Source organism: Delphinapterus leucas, chromosome 9 (genome assembly GCF_059928025.1).
Source record: "Delphinapterus leucas isolate spDelLeu-1000000601 "Yukka" chromosome 9, BTC_Dleu_Yukka2, whole genome shotgun sequence".
NCBI lineage: Eukaryota > Metazoa > Chordata > Mammalia > Artiodactyla > Monodontidae > Delphinapterus > Delphinapterus leucas.
This window is the reverse complement of record NC_143137.1, coordinates 22,407,443-22,421,162: the sequence shown is the minus strand read 5'-3', so window position 1 is coordinate 22,421,162 and position 13,720 is coordinate 22,407,443. Positions and strand designations below refer to the sequence as shown.

The 13,720-nt window shown below is 45.7% G+C and overlaps 1 long non-coding RNA gene across 1 annotated transcript; it reads left to right on the top strand.

The window, feature by feature from the left end:
* Positions 1–467: 467 nt before the first annotated feature.
* LOC149748358 (uncharacterized) lies at positions 468–11,236 on the top strand. Its single transcript, XR_016394284.1, has 3 exons — positions 468–4,535; positions 5,424–5,802; positions 5,872–11,236. It is a non-coding gene; the product is annotated as an uncharacterized LOC149748358 (long non-coding RNA).
* The last annotated feature ends 2,484 nt before the right edge of the window (positions 11,237–13,720 follow it).

Sequence of the window (13,720 nt, the reverse complement as noted above, 5' to 3'; positions counted from 1 at the left end):
GTTTTGATTTGCATTTCCCTGATTATTAATGATGTTGAGCATCTTTTCATGTACTCGTTGGCCATCTGTATGTCTTCTTTGGAAAAATGTCTATTCAGATCTACTGCCTATTTTTATTTATTTATTTATTTTTTGTGGTACACGGGCCTCTCACTGTTGTGGCCTCTCCCGTTGCTGAGCACAGGCTCCGGACGCGCAGGCTCAGCGGCCATGGCTCACGGGCCCAACCACTCCGCGGCATGTGGGATCTTCCTGGACCGGGGCACAAACCCGTGTCCCCTGCATCGGCAGGTGGACTCTCAACCACTGCGCCACCAGGGAAACCCTACTGCTTATTTTTTAATTGGATTATTTGGTTTTTTGCTATTGAGTTGTATAGGTTCTTTATATGTTTTAAATATTAATCCCTTATCAGATATATGATTTGCAAATATTCTTTCCCATTCAGTAGGTTGCCTTGGATGAATCTTGACTAAGTTGATGGTATTCAAGCCTGAGTTCTATCCTTGAGCTCCTTAGATGTCCTGTTTGAACTCACATAGATGATCCCACTGCATCCCAAGACTTTGCATATCCCTTTACCTTCAGGAAGTTGGCCTCTCTCTCTCATACCTTTGTTCTAATTGAAGGATTCACTTACATCCTTAACCTTTAAGGTTTTCATCCCAGAGAAGTTGACGAGGGAGGTGTAGTGTTTTAAAAGATGTCCTCAAGTTGTGTGACATCTCTCTCTTTGAAAGGTGGGGATCCTTGTCTTTGGATTTGAGTTGACCTTCATGACTTGCTTGTAGCCAATACAATACAGAAGAAGTGATTCTGTGTAATTTCTGAGGCTGGTTCCGAAAAGACCATGCAGTTTTCACTTGGTGTTCATGGCAAGCTTGCTCTGGGGAAGGCCTCAATATTCTTTATAAGGCTGTCAAAAAGGTCAGGGCTGGGAGTCACCCTAGGTTGGCAGGTTAACCAGAAAGCCAGTTATTAGGAGACTGAGGTCATGTTCTAGGCCGCCAGGTCAGAACTAGGTCTTCACCCTCCCTCCTGCCTCTCCCTTCCCTCAGGGGACAGCCAGTCAGCCTCACTTCCTGCCAAACTAGAAAGCTGAGGGGCAATGGGTAGCAATGGAAATGCGGAGGCTTTAAGTGCTCACGGATTGCACAGCAGGGGGCGCCACCACCAAGCCTCCAGTTTCTTGGGGAGAAGGAGCCCAGCAATAGCCACAGCTGTGGGGAGTGAGCCTGACGCAATCCCCACCTCAGGTCCCCCAGGGCCCAGGGAAGCTGGCCTCTTGACCAGTGCTTTGTTTTATGGGGTTTTTTAGCTCTCCTTCCTGGAGGAGAGCCGCATACCTAGGCCCACGGGATTACCGCTTTCACGCATTACTTCCTGTGACTCCTGTCCCATCCATAGGTGTCTTCACTAGACCGTTTCAGGTTTCCCTTCACCAGCTGTGCCACAGATGGTCCCCACCATGGAAATCACCTCAAGGCTGTAAACTTCTTCCTTCTGGTCCCACAGAAGGGGCCCACATCTTTTCTCCTCTGTCATGTCCTTCTTGTCTCCCCCACCCACTGAGTCAGAGAGAGAACACGGGACTTTCATTCTCATTTATCATACCTTTTGAAAAAGTATTATCTGATTCTATTGTAATTAAATATGTGTGTGTGTGTGTGTGTGTGTGTGTGTGTGTGAAATATAGCTCCTATTTTCTTCCTCATTTTACTTTGCAAAAACCCCAGATTGAGCTAGTGGGAGGTGACTCATATCACTGCGGATCTGCGGGGTTGGCCTGGGGAGTGCTGGGGCTTGGCAAGAGTGCCTGCCCGCCCCACTCCCCGCCCAGGGCCAGTGGAGCACAGAAGTGGCTCAGTGGTGTAAAGGGTGGCATGGAGGGAGGAGGAAGCTGCCGCCCCATCCGTTTTCTACTTTTTGGTTTCATCTCTGGTCCCTGGAAGTGATTTTCCGAAGGCTCTGAGGGCTCAGGTCTGGTTCTGCTCATCCCAGGATGGGTCCTGGGGCCTTTGGCCTGCTGTCAAGGACCCTCTAGGCTCTTCACTCAGTTTGAAGCTGTGTCTCTGAGGCCAAACTGCCTTGACTTGCTTTCTGAAGGGAGAACAAGCAGAAAGTGCTGGCACTCGCCAGCGCAGGAGGTAGAAGGTGTTCCAGCCTCCCAGCAGCATGCTGGTCCAGCTCCAGGCCCAGGTGGCTACAGGCTACAGGATGGATGACTCAGGTAAGCTGCGCTGGACCAACAAGCTAGTATTCTTACCCCAGCACGGTGATGACTGTAATTAGCTCTCCTGTCATCACTGCACCACCACTTTCTGAGGGTGGACTTGCCAGGCCCAGAGCTAGGACCCGAGGAGACTGGCAGGAATGTGGTTTCCTTGGTCTGTGTCTTCTTGCCCAAGATGCTTCCTGATGCGTCTAGAGCGGGGCTTGGAGCTGACTCACCAGCACCTGTGTTGTCTGATGATGTCACAGAGGCTGCTGGGCTAAGAGCCCTACTCAGAGCAAGGACCGTGTGGTGCAGAGGCTCTGGTATGTCTCGTCCTCTTGATCCCAACACCTGTTGTTTCAGTGCTCTCTGCCCTCAGGAGACCCAAGAGACCAGGCGAACTGGAGAAACCTCGCCAGAGAGAGCATTGAGCTGAAGCCAATAGGGTGGCTGAGTGGCTAGGTGTGCAGCTAAGGATTGTCATGCCTGCCTTATCGAAATAATATTTTTTTAAAAAGCTAGTATTTACTGAGCACTTACTACATGCCAGACACTATTCTAAACACTTCACATATCTCACTTAATTCTCAAACATCCCTATGACATAGCAACTAGCATTATTACCTTTTTACAGATGAAGAAACTGAAGCACGGAGTCACTGGCGCAGAAGGACACAGGTAACCTGGGGGATCCAGGATTTGAACACAGCCTACTGGATCTGGAGCCAGTGCTCTTACACTCCATGTTACTGCCTCTTCTGCTGACAGTGGGGCTGTAGTGCAAGAGGACTGAGCATGGATCCTCAGGATTCCAGGCCTGGTGCAGCCACAACACCCAGTGTGCGACCTTGGCCCTCACTCCCCAACTCTGGCCTTCAAATTCCCCACTGTAGAAGCAGCAGGTGAGGCCAAGTAGTCTTTGCAACTCCTTGTTGTTTTACATAACACTGTCGAGTTGTATGGCTCTGCTCCACATGGAAGTAGCTCGAAGAAAATGTCCCTCTCTCCTCCTCCTCCTCTGTACCGCCCTCTGGGAAGTATTTGCTCCTGATTTTCAAGGGCAGCTTCATGGGCATTTGATCAGGGCCTGGTGCCACTAATGGAGCAAAGCTGCTTCCCCACTCCACACCTCAGTTTCCCCACTCAATTCAGTGGAGACAATGACCTCATTGTGCTCAGTGCTACAGCGAGTCAGGGTTAATTAGCATGAGTCACAGCCTTTGGAATCCTCACAAGGGTCATCTCCTGAGTCCAGCTGCTCTGTGGCCTTGGTGACACACCACTCTGGCCCGTGCTTCGAAGAACATGTCCTCAAAGCTTCATTAGTGGCTTGCCTAACTTTGTGGGTTGGCCCTGGGGTGACCCAGCCCCTAGTCCCAGTGCTGAGATGCGACACAAAGATGCCACCTCAGAAGGGCTGCCTCATGTGTGACAGTGTGCCCCGCCAATGGCTTATCTTGCCCTGGGTTTCCTCTTGCTGTTGAATTCCCATTCAATCAGCTTCTTGTCCTTGCTGCTTGTTCCCCTAATCCTGGACACAGGGTCCTAACCCTGACCTTGGAACTTTTTTCCTTCTGTGGCTCCATTTTCTCCCTTTATCTCTGTCCCACCCATCTCAGTGCTTTCAGTCTGTCTCTCTCGCTCCACACTATATAAGCCTACGGTAGAAACAAGGCAGCTTCAGCCTTCAAAGAAGTTTGGTTAGGAGAAGACCTGTAACCAAATAAGGACAAAGTAGGAATGATGCTGAAAATGAGAATAAGCCATTTGAAAAAGTAAGTGCTGTACTGTCCCCCACTGTTGATCTGCTAGTGATTAGCAACGAAGTGCGGAGGCCAGGTATCCCGTCTCTGCAATGTCACTCAGTAGGGAAGTCAGGTGTGGTGCACGGCAGCCACCTAGTGGCTCTGGTAGGTACTGCTGCGTTACTGCTCAGCATACCTGATCTTGACTCTGTGTAGCTACTTACTCTGTGCGACTTACTCTTCCTTATGTGGCATGATAATTAGGGAGGGGAGATGGCTCCTAGTCACTTAGTATCTGATAAGTTGCCTTTCGCTTGACATCTCATTTCTTTGGATCTACAGAAGAAAGCTCTCACATCTGGTTTCACATCCATTTTCTTCCCATATTAGAGAAAGAGCAACTTCAAGCTCATGGAAAACCAGGACCATGGCACAGCTGGAGAGCCTCAAAGCAAAGACATACCCAAACATGTCAACAGAAGGAAAAGGGATGATGAACGATGCTGCCCAAACTTAGACTGGGAGGATGAAAGGGACAGAGTTCAAGTTGTGATCCTGCTCTGTACATATAAAAGGTTGGTGGCAGTAGAAGTGGCCATTTCTTTTTAATGTGGTTAAAAAAACACATAACAAAATTTACCATCTGAACCATTTTTGAGAGTAAGTAGTGTTAACTACATGCATATTGTTGTGTACAGATCTTTAGAACTTTTTCTTCTTGCAAAACTAAAACTCTAAACCCAATGGACAACTCTCCCTTTCCCCCTCCCTCCCAGCACCTGGTAACCACATTCCACTTTGTGTTTCTAGGAGTCTGACTCCTTTAGATACCTCTTTTAGATGTAAGTGGAAACTTGCAGTATTCATCTTTTCTCGACTGGCTTATTTCGCTTAGGAGAATGTCCTCAAGGCTCATACATGCTGTAGAGTATGACAGGATTTTCTTCTTTTAAATTTTCATTCATGCTGAATGTTCCATTACATATTTCCTATATTTTCTTTTTTTCATTTTTTATAACTTTATTTATTTATTTTTGGCTGCGTTGGGTCTTTGTTGCTGCACGTGGCTTTCTCTAGTTGTGGCGAGCTGGGGCTGCTCTTCATTGTGGTGCTTGGACTTCTCATTGTGGTGGCTTCTCGTTGCAGAGCACGGGCTCTAGGTATGTGGGCTTCAATAGTTGTGGCACGTGGGCTCAGTAGTTGTGGCTCGCGAGCTCTAGAGCACAGGCTCAGTAGTTGTGGCGCACGGGCTTAGTTGCTCCGTGGCATGTGGGATCTCCCCGGACCAGGGCTCGAACCCGTGTCCCCTGCATTGGCAGGCAGATCTTATTCACGGTGCCACCAGGGAAGCCCCACATTTTCTTTATCGACTCACCCTCCATGGACACTTAGGCTTCCACCTCTTTGCTATGGTGAATAATGCTGCATTGAACATGGGTGTGCCCCCATTTCTTTTTTAACAGCTATGAAGATACTCAGCTCAGAAAGGATTAACTAGATTCTGCACTCGAGAGAAGGTGGATTGAAGGTGAATAGAGGAAGGGAAGAAAGGAGGGCATGTCTCCTCTATTACTACAGTAAGTCCCCTACATACAAACCTTCAAGCTGCAAACTTTCAAAGATGCGAATGTGCATTCGCATGTCCAATCACATAAATTAGTTCACGTGTCCGGCGTACATTGTCACATGCGTGCATCCTCTACAAGTGGTTGTGCTTTTGTGTACTTTACTGTACAGTACTGTATAGAGAACAGAAGTACCCTTCTTTATTTCAAGCCCAGGATGTCCAGAAGCAAGTGTAAAAGCAGCAGTGATGTCGCTGGTACTGCTAAGGAGCGCCAAGCAATAACGATGGAAACATAAGTGAAAATAATTGAGAGAGTGGATCAAAGCAAAAAAATGGAATCGGAGGCCCAGAGAAAGGACAAAGAGAGACAAAAGGAAGAAGAAGTAACCGAAGAGCCAAAGAGATTCATGATGCAGGAAGTGGCAAGAGGATTTTCTTCATTTGAGGAGGCAATGTTAGTTTTTGAGGCACAGGACCAGAACGTAGAATGGAACACGAAGGTTGCAGCAGCCATTCAGAATGCGACAGTGCTACCGTGTCATCTATGGTGAGAAAAAAAGAGCTACTACCCAGATATCATTGGATCGTTCTTTTCGAGAGGGTAGGTAGAATCAAATCTAGAAAGGAACCAGAACCTGTGCCATCAAAGTCAGGTGTGATTGAAATTGCAGCTTGCCCTCCGTCTCCTATTGCTGACCGTCCTTCAGCTCTACCATCTCCCCACTCCTCTCCCTCCTCGTCAGTAACTCTTCTTGCTGTTCACTCGATGCCAGTCCCTGTATGCCAGCTGTTGTACTGTACGACTGTACTTTTCAAAGTACTGCACTGTAAGATTAAAAATGTGTTTATTTTTTGTTTGTTTTTTATGTATTATTTGTGTGAAAAGTATTATAAACCTATGACAGTACAGTACTATATAGCCGATTGTGTTAGTTGGGTACCTAGGCTAACTTTGTTGGACGTATGAACAAATTGGACTTACGAACGTGCTCTCAGAACTGAACTCGTTCATATGTAGGGGACTTACTCTATATGATATAGAACAGGTAGCTTCCTGCCCAGTCTATAAACTGTGTAAAATGATATCCAGTATGAGCTAATAAATTACCAAGAATGGTTTTGTTTTTACTTGTTTGCATAAAAACATTTACCAAAACTAGGCAATATATTTGGCAGCTTTCAAGCTAAATTCAAGCTATTAGTTACTTCTATTGTTTCTCACCTATCCTATATCAAATGCATACAAAAAGTACAGAAGAGAGCTTCCCTGGTGGCGCAGTTGTTGAGAGTCCGCCTGCTGTTGCAGGGGACATGGGTTCATGCACCGGTTTGGGAAGATCCCACATGCCGCGGAGTGGCTGGGCCCGTGAGCCATGGCCGCTGAGCCTGCGCGTCTGGAGCCTGGGCTCCGCAATGGGAGAGGTCACAACAGTGAGAGGCCCGCGTATCGCAAAAAAAAAAAAGTACAGGAGAAACAAAATATAAAAACTTCTAGATTTGGATTAAGGAGGGAACAAAAACTTTACCAGAAATCTTTGCTAGGCCACAGACTACTGGTTATAGAATTAAAAAGATTAAGGACACAAAAAATTTTTCATTGCACTGAAGTATGTTGACCAAAAAATCCTAAGAAAATTACATAATCCCATTTTAATAATTTGGCTTTTCATTTTCTCAAGTTTTCTTCTAGTCATGGGTATATAAATCACAGTGGAGATATATGCTCCGGCATTGTTTTTCATGTGTATTGCAAACAACTTTCCACACCAACGGAATCATTACAATCACCATTTTAATAGCTTAAATTATATTCCACCAATTTAAACTCTATGTAGTTAATCACGCTCCAATTGTTAGATGTTTAGGTTATTGTCAACTTCTTATTATAAGTAACTATGTATCGAACATCTTTCATGTATGTAACTTTTTTTTTTTTGGCTGTGTTGGGTCTTCGTTGCTGCCTGCAGGCTTTCTCTAGTTGTGGTGAGCGGGGGCTACACTTCATTGCAGTGCACAGGCTTCTCATTGTGGTGGCTTCTCTTGTTGTGGAGCACGGGCTCTAGGCGTGCAGGCTTCAGCAGTTGCAGCACGTGGGCTCAGTAGTTGTGGTGCATGGGCTTAGTTGCTCCGCAGCATGTGGGATCTTCCCAGACCAGGGATCAAACCCGTGTCCCCTGCATTGGCAGGCGGATTCTTAAACACTGTGCCACCAGGGAAGTCCAACTTTCCCTCTTTTGAACTAGGTTCCTGGTTAGGAGACAGACAGTACAGTGTTGGGAACACAGGCTTTAGAGGCAGTGTTAGAACAGTGCTTGGTTAAACACTAAGCAGTGTTTAATATGTACTTGGAGTGACAGCTTTTTGTCGTAGTAGTAAAATCAATTTTCAGAGGTTCTCCTGTTCTAGACTGTTCCTCTCTCCTCTCTCAGGTCTAAGATGCAGACTCCACCTGCAGTATTTGCCTATCACTTCAAAATGGCTCAAAATCCATCCTGCCACCCAAGATTTCTTTCTCCTCCTTTGGTTTTGTTAAGCTGGACAAGACCAGCTAGGAAATGGATGGGGAGGCTAAAAATGATTTTGCCTTTGTGACCTTGGCTTCCTCATGAGAACAGTGAGGGACCTGGAGGTAAACCTAGAATTCCTTCCAGGTCTAACATTTTATGTCCTTACTTTAACTCTTTTGAGGGCTTTTATTGACCTACCTGGGAAATAGTCCATCTTTTCCCCATATCTCATCCTAGGATATTGCTAGGTAGCTGACAGAAGTAAGGACAAAAAGCTGAGAAGTATATTAAGGTGGTCTGAATCTTTGGATAATCTTCGGATACACGACCAATCTCCATGGCCTACCAGTCCTCCCCAGAGGCCTTCATACATGTTCCCCTTTCCCTCTCTTCCTAACTGGCTTCAGCGACACGACAGTCGAGTCAACCAGAGAGGCTCTGTGGAGAGAAAAATAGTAACCACCACCAACACTTCAGCCACGAAGCAATGAGAGAAAAGAGAGCGTGGGATAAAGATAGACTGATGGTCTCTAATTAAAGGGCTCGGGTGATGCATTCACTTCCAAGGGCATGGGTCACTCGACCCAGATAACAGCTATATAAAGACAAAGAAAACCCAGAATAGGAATAAAACTAAAAATAGCAAGGAAAACTGAGGAGGAAGAAGTGTTTGTACTTTTGCCCTTGGTCAAGCTGTACATGCAGCTGTTTCTGTTCCAAAGATGGAAAAGGGTGCAAGGGATTTAAAAGCTGGCTCTGAAGCAGCCACAGCTGGTCTAGGAGTTTGATGAGTAAATGAGGAAAGCCCCCAAAGAGAATGTTCCCCCTGGTAAGTCTATTCAAGTTGGCTAAAATCTAAAAAGAGCCAGATAAGAAACTCATTCTGGATACTGGTGTCCCATGAATGGTTGTAAGAGATTCCTTTCCGCTGTGAGAGGCAGATCTCGACTTTATGTTCAGGAAAGGAAAATCTTAGACTCACTGTGCTGAAAGGTATTCCAAGCTGTATTATAATGGAAGGAACAGAAGGCTGGGGAACATGGGTTTAAGTGTGGCTCTGCCACATTCTAGCTGTATGACAGAGCTTGTTATTAAATGTCTTTGAGCTCCAGTCTTAACCTCTGAGAAAACATAGTCTACTTGGATGGGAAATGCAACTTTTGTGAAAACAAAACATAGAATCCAAGAGGTCTCAGTAAAGAAAAATAATACATGGAGAATCTGAAGGTTGGCAGGACTGGATAGCCTTGAACAGCTGGGGGTCTTCAAGGCACCACGTGCCTTGATCCCTGGGACCAAGACTGCAAAAGAAGGTTCTGACCTGGGAGGTAAAAAGGAAGGCATTGGAAATTCTATTTACCAGCGAGAGAGCCAGCAGGAGACAGATTACACAGTATCCCCATAAGCTACCTGGTCTGGCTAGGTACAAGTGGGAAAATTCCTTATAATGATGATTTATAATGCTATCTTTAAGATAGTAAAGTAGCAAAATAAAAATTTTAGGCAATTTCATTCTTTAAAAGAAAAAAATTATTTTTCAAATAATCAAATCAGGAAAAGTGGGTTACCAGAAAGGTCAAACCAAACACTTCTAGAGGAACAACCCACAAGAAGAATGAATAACAGCCTGGGGTTGAAGTGATGTCCTAGTGTGTGGAAGAGAACAAACACTTTGGGAAATGAAGCTCATGAGCTCAATCCCATCTGTATTAGTCAGGATTCTCCAGAGAAATAGAACCAGTAGGATACATATAAAGAAACGTGTATTATGTGAATTGGCTCAAGTGATTACAGAGGCTGAGAAGTCCCATTATCCACCATATGCAAGCTTGGAGGCCCAGGAAACCAATGGTTCAGTCCCAGTCCAACTCCAAAGGCCCAAAAACCAGGAGCTCCAAAGTCCCAGGGCAGGAGATGAAGGTCCCAGCTCAAGAAGAGAGCAAATTTGCCCTTCCTCAGCCTTTCTGTTCTATTCAGGCTCGCAGTGGATTGGATCATGCCCACTTGCATTGTTGAGGGTGGTCTTTTTTTTTTTTATCTGCATTGGGTCTTTGTTGCTGCACACGGGCTTTCTCTATTTGCGGCGAGCGGGGGCTGTTCTTCATTGCAGTGCGAGGGCTCCTCATTTTGGTGGCTTCTCTCCTTGCGGAGCACAGGCTCTATGCACGGAGGCTTCAGTAGTTGTGGTGCATAGGCTCAGTAGTTGTGGCTCACGGGCTCTAGAGTGCAGGCTCAGTAGTTGTGGCACATGTGCTTAGTTGCTCCACAGCATGTGGGATCTTCCTGGACCAGGGCTTGAACCCACGTCTCCTGCATTGACAGGCGGGTTCTTAACCACTGTGCCACCAGGGAAGTCCAAGGGTGATCTTCTTTACTAAGTTTACCAACTCAAATGCTAATCTCTTCTGGAAACATGCTCACAGACATATCCAGAAATAATGTTTTACCAGCTATCTGGTCATATTTAACCCAGTTAAGCTGACACACAAAATTAATCATCACCCCATCTGAGACCACCCATTACTATTTGAAAGTATACTCAGTCCAGCCTCGTAGTATATTCACCATAAACTTGACAGGTAGTGTGGAGCCCTCAGGTACACTGTTAAACAGGCTGGCATTAAGATCCTTGCGAGATGATGAGGTTGACAGCATCACTCTCTGTGGCTTTAGATTCTATAGGTTCTGAGCATTTGAAACAATGATCCTTGACTTTAATGCAATGAACCCTCCTCTCCTGACCTCTAAAACACCATTTCTAGACAGATATTTTTACATAACTGAACTCAAAATGTTAAAAATAAAACTACTATCTTCCCTCCCCACCTGAGTTCTCAATTTTTTTTTTTTGCAGTACGCGGGCCTCTCACTGCTGTGACCTCTCCCACTGCGGAGCACAGGCTCCGGACGCGCAGGCTCAGCGGCCATGACTCACGGGCCCAGCCGCTCCGCGGCACGCGGGATCCTCCCGGACCGGGGCACGAACCCCCATCCCCTGCATCGGCAGGCGGACTCTCAACCACTGTGCCACCAGGGAAGCCCTGAGTTCTCTATCTTGATTGGGCAGGCCACAAACCTCAAGACCAGCCATGACTCCTCCCTTCTTCCTCACGCCCAAACTGACGTTGAAGTCACCACTGACATTTCTATCAAGGCATCCATTTTTCCTGCCATCACACCTCACTCAGACTCCTGTCTCCCCTACTGCATGCTATATAGACACCAGGATTATCTTCCTGAGCCTGAATGTCATTTCCCTGCTCAAAAATTCTTCAACGGCTTCCCTTTTCCCACAGATTCAAGACCAAAGTCCTCAGACTCCAAAGTCGCCCAACTTGTATTCTTTTATCCTTTCTCTTCTACTCAATGGAAAGCTCTAGCCACAGCAGAATACCCGCTCTTTCAAGAACATATGAAATTCTGCTCATTTGCTCAATGTTCCTTCAGCCTCAAATATCCTTCTTGTATTTAGTGTCTGTCACGTGCAGGGCAGTTTTAAGTGTTAGGATGATGAACAAGACAGACAAGGTCCCTGTTCTCATGGAGCATATATCTCCAGCTCATCTCCAAGGCCCAGGCCAAATCCACACCTTCCCCCCAGTTCTCTACAATTCCTTATATTCAAAAGATGAGAATTCTTTTATACTCCTGGAGTATTTAGCACTGTTTGTCTTGTGTAACATTTATGTACAAACATATCTTCCAGCCTGGACTATAAACACTTTTTTTTTTTTAACTTACTTTTGGCTGTGTTGGGTCTTCGTTGCTGCGTGGGGGCTTTCTCTAGTTGCGGCGAGCGGCGGCTACTCTTTGTTGCGGTGCACGGGCTTCTCAATGCGGAGCACAGCCTCTAGGCTTCACTAGCTGTGGAATGCGGGCTTAGTTGCTCTGCGGCATGTGGGATCTTCCCGGACCAGGGGTCGAACCCATGTCCCCTGCATTGCCAGGTGGATTCTTAACCACTGCGCCACCAGGGAAATCCCTGGACTATATACTTCTTGAGGGTGAAAACCAGGTGGTCACTCACCTTTGCATTATATAAGGGCTTGGACAGTGCCACACACATGGAAGAAACTTCATGTTTCTTGAGTCACATCAAGTCTATCCCAATCTGCTTCCATTTATGATTGAAAAAACACAAAACCAAAAAAAGTGTGGAACTTTGCCTATTTTAAAGAAAAGTAAAAACATCTTTTGGAGGGAGGTCAAAATCAAAAATTGTAATGGAAAGACAAAAGAAACAACCCCACATTATTATAAACTGAAACTTAGGCTTGTAGTCCACTTGAATACCTTGTGTTAATGATTCTACACTACTCCTTAAGAAATCGTAATCTAGAGGCTATGAGCTTCTAGTGAGCAGACTTCTACATAGTCACTTGTCAGCAAATGGCTTCCCACCATGGGCCAGAAGTCTCATTCCTGTAACATTAGAGAGCTGCCCATTAACCAGCCTCTAAGGGGACCACGGAGACTGGAGAATGAACAGTCAAGCCTTTCATTAGTGCCAAAGGCAAAAGAGCACCCCTAGAAAAATAACTTGGAAGCAGCCTCTAACAGGCTTATCCACAGATGGAGGCTTGATTTAGGAAAGATATCAACACTATTTACCCTTTTAAAAAGTCAGGATTGAAAAACGACAAATTTAAAATCTGACATATATGAGAAAAAGGGAGTGTCCTTTAGACTAAAGAGATTTATGCAACCCATGATCTTGAATTGGATCCTGGTTTGGACAAATCAAATGTAAAAGACAGGGGCTTCCCTGGTGGCGCAGTGGTTGAGAGTCCACCTGCCGACGCAGGGGACACAGGTTCATGCCCCGGTCCGGGAAGATCCCACATGCCACGGAGCGGCTGGGCCCGTGAGCCATGGCCGCTGAGCCTGCGCGTCCGGAGCCTGCGCTCCACAACGGGAGAGGCCACAACAGTGAGAGGCCCGCGTACCACAAAAAAAAAAAAAAGAAGTAAAGGATATTTTTGGAACAACTGGGAATTTTGTATATGGACTGGGTATTAGATGATATTAAGGGATTATTAATTTTTGTTGGCTGTAGTACATAGAAAAAATGTTCTGTTTTTTAGAGATATAACCTAAAGTTTAGCATGGGTGGAATATTATATTACATATGTTCTTTAAAATACTTCAGTATAAAAGAAGTTATAAAACCAACCAACCACAGTCACTAAAATAAAGTACAACATTCTGGAGAATAGCTAGTTTCCTTCATGCTCACTTTCTCAATGGGTAGTCTATTCAGTTGGGGCAGGTCAGGGTCAGCTTCTCCACCATGGACACCAATGCTCTCCAGAAGCAGTGAAAGAGCCTTGGGGAGCCCCACTCAGGGGAGCCTTGCATTAGAAGGCACATGGAGAGGGGTCTCTTCTGAAGAGCCTTCCTGCCTTTGTTATAGTCTCTTATTCTGTTATTATCAAAATGAAGAGAGAAAATTATCAGCTTACCATTCACTATAACACATCAGGAGATCTCCTGGTGATATAATGAACAACGTCTTGCCTCTGGTTTAGGAATACTTCTTTGACTAGAATCACAAATAAATTCCAGGCTTTGCAGCCAATCTGAAAACTGAAATTTTGCCTTTGTTTACTGCTCCACTGTAGTTTTCTCAGTCTCAGCTTCCTTTATGTCAGCCCATTAGACAAGGAGGAAAACAGTTCTCCAGCTG